This window comes from Theropithecus gelada, chromosome 4, assembly GCF_003255815.1.
Source record: "Theropithecus gelada isolate Dixy chromosome 4, Tgel_1.0, whole genome shotgun sequence".
Taxonomy (NCBI): domain Eukaryota; kingdom Metazoa; phylum Chordata; class Mammalia; order Primates; family Cercopithecidae; genus Theropithecus; species Theropithecus gelada.
In genome coordinates this window covers 152,609,621-152,625,435 of record NC_037671.1, presented here as the reverse complement: position 1 = coordinate 152,625,435, position 15,815 = coordinate 152,609,621, and the positions used below count along the sequence as shown (strand labels likewise).

The 15,815-nt window shown below is 36.0% G+C and overlaps 1 protein-coding gene across 1 annotated transcript in view; it reads left to right on the top strand.

Moving 5' to 3' along the window:
* The first annotated feature begins 2,419 nt into the window (after positions 1-2,419).
* Positions 2,420-15,815, top strand: part of THEMIS (thymocyte selection associated) — a 220,568-nt gene continuing 207,172 nt past the window's right edge. Inside the window, exon 1 of the mRNA XM_025383068.1 lies at positions 2,420-2,623. The gene's annotated coding sequence lies outside the window, so the exon portion shown is untranslated. The remainder of the gene's footprint in view (positions 2,624-15,815) is intronic.

The following is a 15,815-nucleotide window of genomic DNA, read 5'->3' as shown; positions in this document are numbered from 1 at the left end:
TTTAGAGGACTGACATGAGAATAGTGATACTGATAGCTACTACCCTGCAAAGGTTTACCATGGACTGGTGCACTTTGGATGTATGCTATCTCATTTAACTCTCATAGCATTCACAAGCATTTGTAAATTTTCATTCGTAAATTGTATCTCCCCTGGGGGACAAACAATTACTATCTTTTTTTTTTAAAGATGAGAAAGCCAAGACTTGGAGAATTTATTAGTATTGTTTTATTCTTTTGAAAAACAGCTTTATTGAGACATAATTCATGTATCACACAATTCATCCATCTAAAGTGTATAATCAATGATTCTTCTTATGTTCGCAGAGCTGTGCAAGCATCACCATGATCAATTTGAGAACATTTTCATCACAGGAAAAAGAAACACCATAACCATTAGTAGTGATCCCTCCCTCCCCATCTATCCTCTTCTCCCTACCCCATCCTACACACTCACCCCAGGCAATCACTTATCTACTTCTTACCTCTATAAATTTGCCTATTCTGGACACATTTTAAAATATTCCTCCTACTTAACTGTAATTATATATCTTTTGACCAACCCCATCCCTGCTGCCTTTTAGCCACCCATAACTCTGGGAAGCATCTTCTACCCTCTAATTCTGAAAGCAACTTTTCTAGATTCCACATATGAATGAGATCATGCAGTATTTGTTTTTCTGTGCCTGCTTTATTTATCTTAGCACAATATTCTGACTTGGAGATTTTAAATGACTTGCTGAAGCTCTGCCTAGTGAGGTGCAGAGCTGGGACTATATGGCTTCATCGTCTAGGACTCTACCTACTACAACATATCATGTTGTAAAACAAGCAGACAGGAGGGATAATGGAATTGGTGAGCTTTCGTGCAGCTACTCATCAACCTTATTTAGTACCTATTTATTTGGAGCAATTTACCATTTAGTAAAACATGGAAGGAGTTAGATTTGCATAGCTGATTTTATATAGTTGCCCCCCAAGGTGGAGAGTAAAGGAAAGTAGAAATTGCTCAACACTAAAGTCCAAAGGTTTGGATTTCAGTTTCAGCTCTATTACAAGCTAGTTAAGTGAACGTGGGTGAGCTACTTAGGCTCTTTCATGACACACAGAGAAAACAAAGAAGAAAGATGGAGACAGCATACTTCAAGTTCCAGAAGGCTTTCAATTTGTGGTTCCAGTTTTTACCTGATCCACAACAGCATACTTGCCTTTAACCTATTCTGAACGCTCTCTCTTTTTTTAATTGTCTGATAATCTTTTTTTAAATTATTATTATACTTTAAGTTCTAGGGTACATATGCATAATATGCAGGTTTGTTACATATGTATACTTGTGCCATGTTGGTGTGCTGCACTCATCAACTCGTCAGCACCCATCAACTCGTCATTTACATCAGGTATAACTCCTAATGCAATCCCTCCCCACTCCCCCCTCCCCGTGATAGGCCCCGGTGTGTGATGTTCCCCTTCCCGAATCCAAGTGATCTCATTGTTCAGTTCCCACCTATGAGTGAGAACATGCGGTGTTTGGTTTTCTGTTCTTGCGACAGTTTGCTAAGAATGATGGTTTCCAGCTGCATCCATGTCCCTACAAAGGACACAAACTCATCCTTTTTTATGGCTGCATAGTGTTCCATGGTGCATATGTGCCACATTTTCTTAATCCAGTCTGTCCCTGATGGACATTTGGGTTGATTCCAAGTCTTTGCTATTGTGAATAGTGCCGCAATAAACATACGTGTGCATGTGTCTTTATAGCAGCATGATTTATAATCCTTTGGGTATATACCCAGTAATGGGATGACTGGGTCATATGGTACTTCCAGTTCTAGATCCTTGAGGAATCGCCATACTGTTTTCCATAATGGTTGAACTAGTTTACAATCCCACCAACAGTGTAAAAGTGTTCCTATTTCTCCACATCCTCTCCAGCACCTGTTGTTTCCTGACTTTTTAATGATTGCCATTCTAACTGGTGTGAGATGGTATCTCATTGTGGTTTTGATTTGCATTTCTCTGATGGCCAGTGATGATGAGCATTTTTTCATGTGTCTGTTGGCTGTATGAATGTCTTCTTTTGAGAAATGTCTGTTCATATCCTTTGCTCACTTTTTGATGGGGTTGTTTGTTTTTTTCTTGTAAATTTGTTTGAGTTCTTTGTAGGTTCTGGACATTAGCCCTTTGTCTGATGAGTAGATTGCCAAAATTTTCTCCCATTCTGTAGGTTGCCTGTTCACTCTGATGATAGTTTCTTTTGCTGTGCAGAAGCTCTTTGTAATAATTTTAATCTTTAGGTTAATCTAACTGGAATTGGTTGCTGTTATTTCCAGCTAGCACAGCAGGAAATACTGAATCTGGTACAATATGGGTTTAACCACATCAAAATTTAGAAGCTCCACCCACTTTGTAGACACAACAGGTTCACAAATAAAGTGTTCTGCAGACTCAAGGTTTATACTTACATTTACGAGACTTATATTTACATCAGTCTCTTTGGCTGGTGGGTGGGGGTGAGAGGCTCTTCCTGGATTCCTTATTTTCTACAGGAGAGGAGGAAAACACCTGGGATGCTCCAATGCTCTTACGCAGATAATGATCATTAACTTCAGCCTCTCTGATCAAAGGTACAGCTCTTTGTGGGATAATACCTCTTGCATAAGATTTTATGGGCCACGGTTATCACTAATTATGTATATACTCTCAGGGTTTTCTTGCTTTAAATGGTCAGTTATAAAGACCTAGTCTAGAAGAAAATTTCTCTGAAAAATATTAGTTACCGGCAGGGTCAAGTTGATAATCCTTAAATTATCTTTCTTTAGGATTAGAATGCTAATTGCAGGCATGCGTTATACCTGGGTTTGTTTATTTTTAATGTTGCAAGTCTGTGCCTTGGAGCCTTCAGTGTTTAGTTATTAACGGGCCACTCTCTATGCTGGGATTAGGACCTATCCAAGAATATACCTAAAGAAAAATGGCTTCCAAATTTACTTTAATTGTACATGATTCTCAAAAATCAATACTTATCCTTGCAATGAGGACTTTCACTAGTGTATTGATTAGGGGTCTCTCAAGTAAGAGTGAAATAAGCTGACACATGCAAATGTAAGTAGTAGAAAGGAGAAATGTATTAGAAACCTATTATAATACCTTATGGAATCCAAGGAAATGCTGAACCACTAGACTCTTAGAATGAGGAAGTCAGGGAAAGTAGCAGCTTCCTCAGAAGCAGGAATTTGTGGCTAGTTTTATCTTTAATGACACAATTGATGATTTCCAGTATATCTTTTAGTTCAAATTCTAAATTCCTGGGAAAGAGAATGTGATTGGCCCAGCTTGTTTCAGGTGTTGGTCTCTATTCAACTAACCATGGTCTTGAAAGTGATCAGATGATATAAATGTGGCTGAAAGGGACATCCCTGCTGATTACTCCAAGAGAAGGAGAATTCTCATAGACTAGGAGCTGGGCAGATAGATTAAAAGTACCTAAAACAAAGGTCATAAAGAGGAACTTTGACACAGGGAAGCACTTCTCACTGCTGATTTTGGGGTTAATGTGGAAGACTAGGTTCAGTACTCACACATTCCAGATTCTACTGCCCTGGTTCCTGTCCTGTTTTCAGCATCCTATCAATTCTGTATATCTTATTCTTCCAATAAATTTCCCATATTTCTTTAATTATTGTTGGTTTATGTTGCTTGCAACCAAAGGATCCTAACTGATATAGAAGTTGGTACTAGAAGCACTTATTGCCTGCCTACAGACCCAAAATGTAACTGGGGGACTGACTCCATTCTGCACTCTTTGACTTCCACCTACATCTCAGATAGTGTTGAAGACCAACCAATTTTATAATCTTTCTCTTATAGTTTGTGAGACTTGGGAAGACCTTAGCAACTGAAAATCCAGTACTTTGTCAAGCTTAGTTTTCTGTGGAAATACAACTCTTTTTTTTTTTTTTTTTTGTTTTTTTGTTTTTTTGAGACGGAGTCTCGCTCTGTCACCCAGGCTGGAGTGCAGTGGCCGGATCTCAGCTCACTGCAAGCTCCGCCTCCCGGGTTCACGCCATTCTCCTGCCTCAGCCTCCAGAGTAGCTGGGACTACAGGCGCCCGCCACCTCGCCCGGCTAGTTTTTTGTATTTTTTAGTAGAGACGGGGTTTCGCCGTGTTAGCCTGGATGGTCTCGATCTCCTGACCTCGTGATCCGCCCGTCTCGGCCTCCCAAAGTGCTGGGATTACAGGCTTGAGCCACCGCGCCCGGCCGGAAATACAACTCTTAAAAACTTTTTTGGTTTGTTTTTCTCCATTCTCTTTTTCTAGACTCTATATACTAAATTTTAACATCAATGCTTTTGCAGAAGCAAACTCTTTGATTCTAGTCCTTGTCTTGAGGTTTCTGATGCTTCTCAGTGGACATGAGCCTAAGTGTACTGTCCATTAATATAATAGTTTCTATTAGGTTGGTGCAAAAGTAATTGCGGTTTTGCCATTACTGTTAATGTGTTTTAAAAACTACAATAACTTTTGAACCAGCCTAATAGCTTGTCCTATGACTCAAAGCAATAAGAAATAATTCCCTGGTAGTACATTATTTGAGGTCCTTGGCTGCAAGCAACGGAAACCGACTCTGGCTTAAGCAAAAGGAAATTTATTTTATGGATATTAGAGAGTTCATTGGCTCTGCCAGCATGTGGAAGTATGAAATTTAGAATCTAACAGCACAGCAAGCAGTAATTCACTATTTTGTCTGATCATTGTCAGCCACTGAAATGAATAAATTCTATCCATTTCATTTTTCTTACTCTCTTTGTCTTACTATACTCAATATTTAAGTTTCCCACAGAGAGGATATAGTTCTAGCTTTGATCACACCCCTCTTAAGCCAGGCAGAAGGATCTCTGTATCAACCACTGCAGTGAACAGAGGTTGAGATAGGAAGGTACCATTAATCGTCTTCACCTTATCCCAGGCAGAATTCCAGTTGCCTCTCTGCCATGACAGGAGGAACCACAAACAGACATTGGGGTTTGATGGAGGACAGTGGTGGGGACTGGGTAGGCAGTGATTTTTTATTGTAATATAACCATAATTGTTTTCAATATAAGTATTTTATTATAAATATATATGTGTATATATGCATATATATACATATCTATATAATTATTTCTAACTCATTCTCTAGGTTTAATTTTTATAGAGGTATTTAATTATAATATTAAAAAATTAAATTTTTCTAACTCTCTAGATTTCATAACATAAAATCATATTTTTAGTTAAACAAATATAGGGCTAATTTTATAACTTTGGGTAGACTTGCATTACCCAAAAAGTAGAAAGTTCTGACATCTAGTTTTAAGGGGAAAAACCAAATTTGCTCATTCTTTTTTCTTTTATTATTACTTTTGAGATGGTGTGTTGCTCTGTCACCCAGGCTGGAGTGCAGTGGCACAATCTCAGCTCACTGCAACCTCTGCCTCCTAGGTTCAAACAATTCTCCTGCCTCAGCCTCCTGAGTAGCTGGGATTACAAGCATGTGCCACCACACCTAGCTAATTTTTGTAATTTTAGTAGAGATGTGGTTTCACCATGTTGGGCGACTGGTCTTGAACTCCTGACCTCTGGTGATCCACCCACCTTGGTCTCCCAAAGTGCTGGGATTACAGGCATGAGCCACCGCACCCAGCTGCTCATTCTGTTTTCTCGTGTGCTTCTACCTGAAAAGTTTCTTTTCTGGCACAATTGCTATAAAGGTTTATGTGTAGCTCAAGTTTCTCTCTCTCTCTCTCTCTCTCTCTTCTCTCTTTCTCTCTTTCTCTCTGACCCTCTCTCTCCCCACCCCTAACTCCCTCCTGCCCCAAGCAGAGTATAGAGCCCATCATCTTTTGCCCTGCCTTTACCTAGTAAGCATGACCAAATCAGGGCCCAATAGCAATAGGCCCGAAAAAGGCCTGTGAAGTCTGTGAATGTTCCTAAGTGTAGAATCTGGAACTTCATCTCTTTCTGCTGTCCATACCAAGCCACAAACTTAGGGGATAGTGGTTGGAAGCTCCAATTTTAGCCCATGATTACACATATGGTCCAATTTTAGCCCATGATTACACATATGGTCTTTAGCCCATGATTACATGTATGTCCTTTAGCGTAGTTGTACCCAAACAAACAAACGACAACAAAATGATACTATACTGTAATCATTTTGCTTTTATGTCTGTTTTCAATTTTGTTTTTTTCCAAAGGGGAAGTATGATAAACCTCCTTCCACACCCCAGTAAAACTTCAAAAGTGTTTTCTGTGGTTCTTTTAAAAGTAAATTTACTAAAAATAGGACAAAAATGGGTCATCAATGAAGAACAGTTACAATGGGACCTCAGTCTGTATAAGATTAAAATTATATAAACTTGATTCTAAAAAAGGTTCAATATCAATAATTAGCAGCTTTTCAGATTCACTAGTAATATGTAAAATCAGGTCAAAGTGTGTTTCTATTCGATTACTCTTGTGATAACCATAGCATGTACACATAAAATATTTTACTTGGCACTTTATCTGTAATATTACTTTGTTTCAAACAAAAGAGAACTTTATGAAGATTATATAGTTACCTCCTGGCTCTACTGTAGAAAAGTATGTAACTTTACTATAAAGTGGGAACAAAGGAGGCAAATGGCATTTACATACATTTGAAAGTTCCTTTCATTCCTTATATTAATGTTTTGGTCAACAATGGACTACATATGTGATGGTAGTCCCTTAAGATTATAATACCATGTTTATACTGTGCTTTTTTCTATGTTTTGATATGTCTAGACACACAAATACCACTGTGTTACAGTTGCCTACAGCATTCAGACAGTAACGCACTATACAGGTTTGTAGCCTAGGAGCAATAGGCTGTACCTGATGGCCTAGGTGTGTAGTAAAAGTACACACCTAGGTTTGTGTAAGCACACTCTGTGATTCACACAACAATGAAATTACCTGAGGCTGCATTTCTCAGAACATATCTCTTCGTTAAGTGACACATGACTATGTTTCATAATGAATTCATCCCTTAGGAATTTACAAAGTGGCAAGAAAAAAAATCTATGTTTTTCTTAGTATCTTCATAGACATGTCTTTCCAGGAGAGCTATACAGGTTGAGCATTTCTGATCTGGAAATCCAAAAATCCAAAATGCTCCAAAATCTGAAACTTTTTGAGCATCAACATGATAAAACAGTGGAAAATTACACGTCTAGCCTCATGCTGCAGTCAAAACTCAGTCAAAACTTTGTTTCATGCACAAAATTATTAAAAATATTGTATAAAATTACATTCAGGTTATATGTGTAAGGTGTCTATAAAACACAAATAAACTTTGTTTTTAAACTTGGACCCCATCCCCAAGATATTTTATTATGTATATGGAAATATTCCCAAATCTGAAAAGAATCTGAAACACTTTTTGTCCCAAGCATATCAGATAAATTTTCAAGCTGTATAAGACTTGGCCTCCACCATTTTATGCGCTGTTTGCTAAGGAGTTTAGGAGCAATATTTTCTTCCAATTAAGTTCTAGCAAACACACAGTCCTTGATCATCATTACCAATCAATACTGGTATTCTGAAATAGAGTACTTGTGATTGAATTCTAATGCATGAACTATAAAATGTTACACAGGAGAAAAATATTCAGCTTATTTATGAGGTCGATATTTACTTCAAATACAGATTAAATAATGCTGTGGTGATTAAAAGCCTGAATTTACAGTTTACTTCAACAGAGAAATCTCTCAGTGAGACAAACACTCTAGCACTGGCCTGTGTCCAGGTCTGGTCATGATTCTATTCTGTCATCTTGGGGAGGAGAAGGTAAGAATGTAGGTAGAATTTAACCTGGTTTGGTTTCACATTATTCAATTAAATACAACAAATATGTGAAGGCCATTCATTTGTTGTTTTTTGTTGTTGTTGTTGTTGTTGTTGTTGTTTAAAAAAAACCAAAAAAAACCCCACATTTTTTAGCATAGTGCTGGTGAAGGTATTTGGAGCTATTGAGTGCATCCAACTGAAGTAGACCCAAATCTCCTTCACCTAAATGTAGAATTCAGGAACTGAGGATAAAGCGTGCAAATGGACACATAATAAACATTCAGCAAATGGAAACTCTGAAAAAGAAGAGAGAATTTTGAAAATAAAGATTAGAAAAGGCTTCATGTAGGTAAAGGAACTAGAACTTAAACGATGAGTATAAGAGACTTTTTTTTTCCATCCAGTATCTATTTCCCCTTTTATGAGGAATTACTTGATGCGCCGCTCTGTGTCTAAGCATTTCATGTCCAATGTCATAATGGTCCTGTGACCTAATCTGGCCAGCAGAGCGTTACATTCACTTGGCCACTGATGTCATTCAGGCATGGAAAAATATCCTAGTCAGACCCCTGAGAAAAGTAATTAATAACAATCTTTTCTCACTGCATTAGGGATACAGATCTGGAAGAGCAAGTCATCCACTTTGCTTAGACAAGAAGATTCATGATAGAAGCATTGGAATTCAGACTAAGATCTGGAGGTTTTAACTTCAACATTAAAGCAGTTGGACTTTGTAAGGCAAAACAAACAGCATTTGGCCTACAGGCACTATTATAAAATACAAAGAGGTATATAAAATCTGTCATATTTACAGGAAGATTATAGATTTTCCTCTTATATTTGCTTAACACCTTAAAACTTTTTTCAGTTGTGTATTATGTGCATTAATAATTTAAGTTAGGCCATAGAAGTAGGTCATATTCCAGATTAAGAGGTTTGAGAATTCTCAAAGACAGGTTTGGGTTTCTGGTGGCACTTCTCAGACCAATTCTGGATACAAGGCATCCCTGGGTCTAAGATAATATGGAAGCTTGGAAATAACAAGGTAACTTACACAGCTCTTCAATTATCTCAGCCTATGTATGTGACTCAGAACTTGAGTAAGATGCAGATTGACTTCCAAAAGTTCCTCCCAAAGTTAACGCAGCCTATTCCCAGGAATGAACAATGACAGCTTGGAGGTTAGAAGCAAGATAGAGTTGGTGAAATCTCTTTCACTGTCTCAGTTACAATTTTGCAATGGCAATTTCAGCCTCATCTGAAACAAGACAAGTTCCCTCCACTTATGAGCCTGTAAAATCTAAAGCAATTTAGTTACTTCCTAGAAACAATGGGAGTAGAAACATTGGGTAAATACACCTATTTTAAATGGGAGAAATTGGCCAAAACAAAGGGGTTACAGACCTCATGCAAGTCTGAAATCCAACAAGGCAGTCATTAAACCTTAAAGTTCCAAAATGATTTCCTTTGACACCATGTCTCACATCCAGGTCATGCTGACGCAAGAGGTGGGTTCCTATAGCCTTGGGTAGCTCTGCCCCTTGGCTTTGCAGGGTACTGCCCATCTTCTGGCTGCTTTCACCAGCTACCATTGAGTGTCTGTGGCTTTTCCAGGTGTGTGGTGCAAGCTATCGGTGGATCTACCATTCTGGGGTCTGAAGGACGATGGCCCCCTTCTTATAATTCCACTAGGCAGTGCCCCAGTGGGAACTCTGTGTGGGGGCTCCGACCCCACATTTGCCTTCTACATTGCCCTAGCAAAGGTTCTCCATAAGGCTTCTGCCTCCACGGTTAACTTCTGCCTGAACATCCAGGCATTTCCATACATCCTTTGAAATGTAGGCAGAGGTTCCCAAACCCCACAACTGGAGTGGAAGGATAGAAATAAGCAAAGGAGGAAGGCTAGAATGAACCATGAAGTATTGGATTAGAGTAGGCAATATCAGTATGAACTTATGTTTACATTTTTATACAAATACAGACGAAGACATGTAGAAATATTTTATATGTGTATACAGTGATCAAAGCTGAAACAATTTGAGCACAAAATAAGTTTTAAAAGTTGTGTTAGATTATAACTTAAAGTATAAAATATATATCCATGAACCCATGCTGATATAAATAAAATCATGATTAAATAAATACATAAATGAAGGAGAAGACAGAAAAATCTCCTGTAAAATTCTCCAAATTATTTATGTAGATATTCTTCCCTCAAGGAGCTACAATGTAAGTTCCTACCCTTTAAGTGTAGGCTACACTTAATGACTTGCTTTCATGGAGAACAGTGTGAAAAGAGGGAAAAGGTAAAAATACTGTGGAGAAACTTGGTAAACACTAACTTAGTCAGATAAAGTTAACATTATCAGTAATAAATTATGTTGAGAGTCTATAACTTTGATATGACAGAATGAGAACTGTAATTTACCTCTGTGGTCTTCCTCCCCAAACCCATAACCCAAGGTGAACCATGAGAAAAACATCAGACAAACTGAAATTGAGGCACATTCTACAAAATGCCTGACCAGTATCCCTCAAATTGTGAAGGTCATCAGAAACAAGGAATGTTTGAGAAACTGCCACAGCTCCCAAGAGCCTAGGGAGACATAATGGCCAAAGGCAATGGGATATACTGAATGGGATCCTAAAAAGGAAAAATGACATTAGCAAAAAACTAATAAAATTTTAGTGAAGTATGAAGTTTAGCTAATAATAATATCTCAATATTGGCTTCTATGTTGTGACAAATGCATCATCATAATGTAAAGTGTTAAAACAAAGGTGACAGTTGTTTGTATGGGTATACAGGAAATCTCTGTACTATCTCTACAACTTTTTTATGATTCTATAACCTATTCTCAAATTAAATAATTATCTTAAAAAATTATGGTTGCTGTATTTTATAAACTCCATTTCAAATGTACAGTCATCTAATTATCTTCCCTAAGGCATGGTGATAGTAGAAACAGATTCTCCAATTCCTTGCTCTATTCAGACAGCTTTATTCTGGAAATAACATTGTGGGAATGGATAAAAATATTCAATTACTTTTGAATATGTGCTATCAGAAAACAATACTTACGTAATAAGATTGTAACTGTTTATAGCAAGAATTTTCTTCCCTAATAACAAATTCTTGAGGATAAATATGTAATTCCTAAGAATGAAATAAATACATCTTCTAAGACAATGAGCTTACAAAATGATGAGGCTTATTGCAAGGCTCTCAGAGTTTAATTGGAAAACAGAGACACTGAGAAGGTAGTCAGAACTATGACTATAATTCTTTATAAAAAAATCATTATCTATAACAAGCCTTTTACTTAATTTAGTCTTAGCTAGTTTATATATTTAAAAAAGGAAATTAGATGCACTAGAAAGTAATGAAAGCTAAAGCTATTATTTTTCTATAAAGTGAATCTATAAATCTCTTCTGTTGTTACCTTTCCAATACCTTTGAGATTTTTTTTTTTTTTTTTTTACTGAGAGTTTCCCAAGATATTAAATTTTGTGGGTAAGTGTAATAGTCCCTGCTCAGATTTTTCTGTTACTGGATCTATGACTTTTCCAACTTTGAAAATTATCTTAGGCAAATTGTGTATCTTTATCTTAGTTTGTAAAAGAGGAGCACTTTTGAGAAACAAAATGTCCTCAACCATGTATTGCTGACCTATCAAGTGAACAAAGTAGATTCTTCAGGTTTTTAAAACACCTTGGAAATAAGAATCCTGACCAACCTGCATTCATCACCATTCTCCCTTGTGTGTGTAGTTGTTGTTTAATGTTTGTGTGTTTGTTTTTGTTGTCATCTCTGTAACTTTTCCCCATAATCCATTTGACTGGGACAGTTAAATATGTCATTAATATTACAAAGCTTTGATTACCTAGTGCATTAGTCTGTTCTCATGCCACTATAAGGATACCCAAGACTGGGTAATTTATAAAGGAAAGAGGTTTAATTGACTCACAGTTCTGCAGGACTGAGGAAGCTTTGGGAAACTTACAATCATGGTGGAAGGCAAAGCAAACATGTCTTTCTTCACATGGCAGCAGGAAGGAGAATGAGTGCCAAGTGAAGGGGGAAGCCCCTTATAAAACCATCAGATCTCGTGAGAACTCACTCACTATCATGAGAACAGCATGATGAAACTGCCCCCATGATTCAACTGTCTCTACCTGGTCCCACCTTTGATATGTGGGTATTATTATAGTTCAAGGTGAGATTTAGGTGGGGACACAGAATCAAACCATATCACCTAGTAACTTCCCTGACTCAGTCTAGTGGCACCAGGTGAAAAAAAGTTATTTATAACTCACAGTTTCATGTATACATTTGTCAGGTTAAGCAAATGGTCTGTTGCCCAATAAACTAAATGATTAAAGAAATACATATCCTAAGTTGAATTTACTAAACTAGATAATTTGTATTTAATGTATATTTTAATATTTTATTTTTATAATATATACTTAATATATTATTTAATTTTTAGATCTGAAATCTAAAAGGAAAACTTGATTTTTTTGTAAACATTTGGCAACTTATCAGTGCTTAATTTATAATAGATAACTATTTTAAATATTTTAAACTCTATTTTTAATAATGCAGGACTGAATTGTTTCTGTGAGGTTCTAAAATGTTATCACATCAAAACGCAAATGACATCTTTAAGTTTCTCTCGGTTATAAGAGATAACAAACTTGCCAAAAAAAAAAAAAAGAGAGAAAAGAGCTGTTAAAGTGGGCATACCCTTTCTACAGGCATATTGCAGTTAAGTTTTTCACAAATGCTGTATAAAAGTCAGAGGAAAATGTTAGAGTTACATCACAGGACCTCCACCATTTAAAGAGAAAAACTAGAAAATCTCTTATGAATATAAGGGATTCATTTTTTATTTCATGGTTCTGAGGATAGGTTGAGTCCTACAGCAAGGGAAAATGTCAGGGCAGAATTCATACGGTAACACCAACATTCACATTGCACTTTGCAAGATATTTCAACCTGTGCTCCTGTTCCGTGGCACCAAGCAATAGGCAGAACCTAGTGTAAAAAATACACAGATCCACTCATTTGAGTAAAGTCTTCTCATGGTGAGCAGGCTCATCTACCTGACTGCTTTTTACCCTTTAAGATTCATCTGAGGAACACTCTTCCTGGGGAGACTGCTTCCTAATTCTTGAAGTTCCTGAACAGTATACATTGGATTGTGATTCTTAACTTGTGGGCATGGTCGGCTAAAATGTAATGTCTTTAAGGGCTTATTTATATTCTCAGGGCCTTGTATAATGACAAGTGTAGAGGAAGAGTTCAGTGCTTTACTGAAAGAACAATTAAACATTAATTTAGACAAAAGGATGATCAGAAAAATAAACTGACATGGGAAGAAACATGAATCCTATATTGAGTTTCATTCAAAAGGAAACTAAAAGTGCTGGGAGGCAGGAGCTTCTTTGAAAACCAGGTGGTGATGAATGAACACGCTCATAGGCTGTTGCATTTTGACAAAACAAACTGTTGTGTTATTGTAGGATTTTATTTTTTTCAAGGTTATGAAAATCATTCATATTCATTCTTATAAATTAAGAATGAAACCCTGTCTTTACTAAAAATATAAAAAAATTAGCTGGATGTGGCACCAGAGCAAGATTCCATGTCAAAAAAAAAAGAAGAATGTACAGATGGTTGGAGACAGAGGAGAATAGTGATCAAGGTATTTCAAATGGAAGCCATTTATGGCATTGGGAACATTGATGGTGGGTGTACTATGATTTCGTTAATCACACACCCTTTCCTTCTCTTTGGGGTAATTAGCTCATTTATTTTCTTTGAGATATTTCCTCTTCCAACTCTTTTTGTGATTTAGCTGAGATAACTGCCTAATAAAATCCAAAGTAGAGCCTATGAACCTGAAATTATGGCAAATTAGTGTATTTCATTTTCTAGTCATGATGATTGGCTGAGACATATACCTGTGAGCCAAGTTGGATCAATCAGAGCTTATCCTGGGACTTTTCCCAGTATGACTAGGAGAAAGTAGTCTCTTCCATTGCACTTGAATTTATGAGATACAAATCTTGAGCTGCCAGGTGTCACACAACAGCAGGATCTCCCCAAAATGTTGCTCATGCAAAAACAAAGCCGAGCCTAATGCCCTAATGATATTGTATGTTTGCCCAGAACAAGTTTATTCTGTAGGTAGAAATGCTGTAAACCTTTCAATGATGAACCAATAAATGGCACATTTTGGTTAATCCAAAATCACAGGAATGATTCCTATAAGCCTATTTTTTTCTTCTTTAGAAATAAACAATGAAAATAAAGTTTCAGAGAATGAGTGATTTAGATACCCGTTAGAATAACCTCTAACGTTTCTTCTTGTTTCTTTTTCTTTTTTTTTTCTGATACTATCTACTTGGAGATAAGGGTTTATTCTTTACTCAGAGAAATATTACATTACACTCAGATATTATAATACAGTTTTAAGCCTCTACTGTTGAAGTTTATTTCTCTGCTTGTGATTTCTTTTCTTTTTTTTTTTTTTTGACATTCAGCCAGTTCTGCTTACTTTTTAGGAAAGCAGCTATAGATAATTTAGCAAAGGAATTGGTATCTTATGTAAAGTTTGCTTTGAGCAATACTTTCAACAATACTTCTCTTGGGATAGAAATCATTGGCACTAATGATGCTAACCATAACTTAATCATCATTTGATAGTCAAGTCCATCTCTATTCTTTAGCAGAAATTTTAAGAAGGTGCATTAAGTTGTAGCAAGCCTGGTGTGAGGACAAGATTTTTTTTTCAATAGGAACTTCCCTGTTTGAATTATTAGGGTAATGTGAAATGCATTTTCTTTTCTTTTCTCCTCCTTTTTTTGGTCATTAAAGTAATAAATGCTTCAGTTCATGGTATAAATAAATCTTTGTGTGTATCTGATTATATCTAAATGTGAAATTGCTACATCAAATTGATTTCAAGATAGATCACAACAGTTTGTAGTACATATGAGTGACTAAATATTGCACTATTAACAGTATGAATTTTATGAATTAAATATTTGCTTTTTCTGTCAGGTTGTTTTTTACTCTGATTCCATTCATTTGGTTAATTTTGCTTTAGATATTTTGAAGCTATATTATTTAAAGCTGTGAATTTTCTTCAAGAATTGGTCAGCTTTTCATTATTAAACAAATAACCTTATTATCGTTTATAATCCTTTTCTTTAAATCTAATTTATCTAATATTGATGTAGTTTCACGAGCTTTCTTTTACTTAATGTTTTATGGTATATATTTTCCCATTTTTCATCTTTAGACTTTCTATAAACCTGTAATTAAATTGTATATTTTAAGTAAATTTATGTGTTTAAATGTTATCTGCCAACATTAGTTTATTACTTGAACTATTAAACTATTTACTTTTTATTTGTATATTTATTTCATTTCAATTATTTTAAGAGTATAATTGAGTTTATGTATACCATCATACTATCTGCTAGCAATTTTGAGGTTCTTTTTCTTTTCTTTCTCGTCTTTTTTGGATTAATTTTATCATCCATTTACTACATTTTAGTGGCTTTCCTAGAAATTACATGTGTTTTTATTCATTTAACTCTGGTATTAAACAGTACTTTTGCAATTTCTCTAGAAGTCTAGTGCTTTAGAACATTTTAACTTCATTATCAATTTTGCTTTTGCACTACTGCTATGTTTTACAATATATTGCATGAATTATATATAGTGCAAATATATCCGAACTCCACAAGCCATTAATTATTGTTTTGGGAACTCAATATATTCAATTCACTGACATATTTACCCTCTTCATTCCTTCCTGTGGTCTTGACTTTCTATCTGAGATCATTTTACTTTCGCGTGAAGAACACCCTTTATAGCATCGCTTTTAGTGAGAGTTTACTGGTGATGAATTTTCTTAGTTTTTGTTTGTCTGAAAATGTCTTTATTTTGCTGT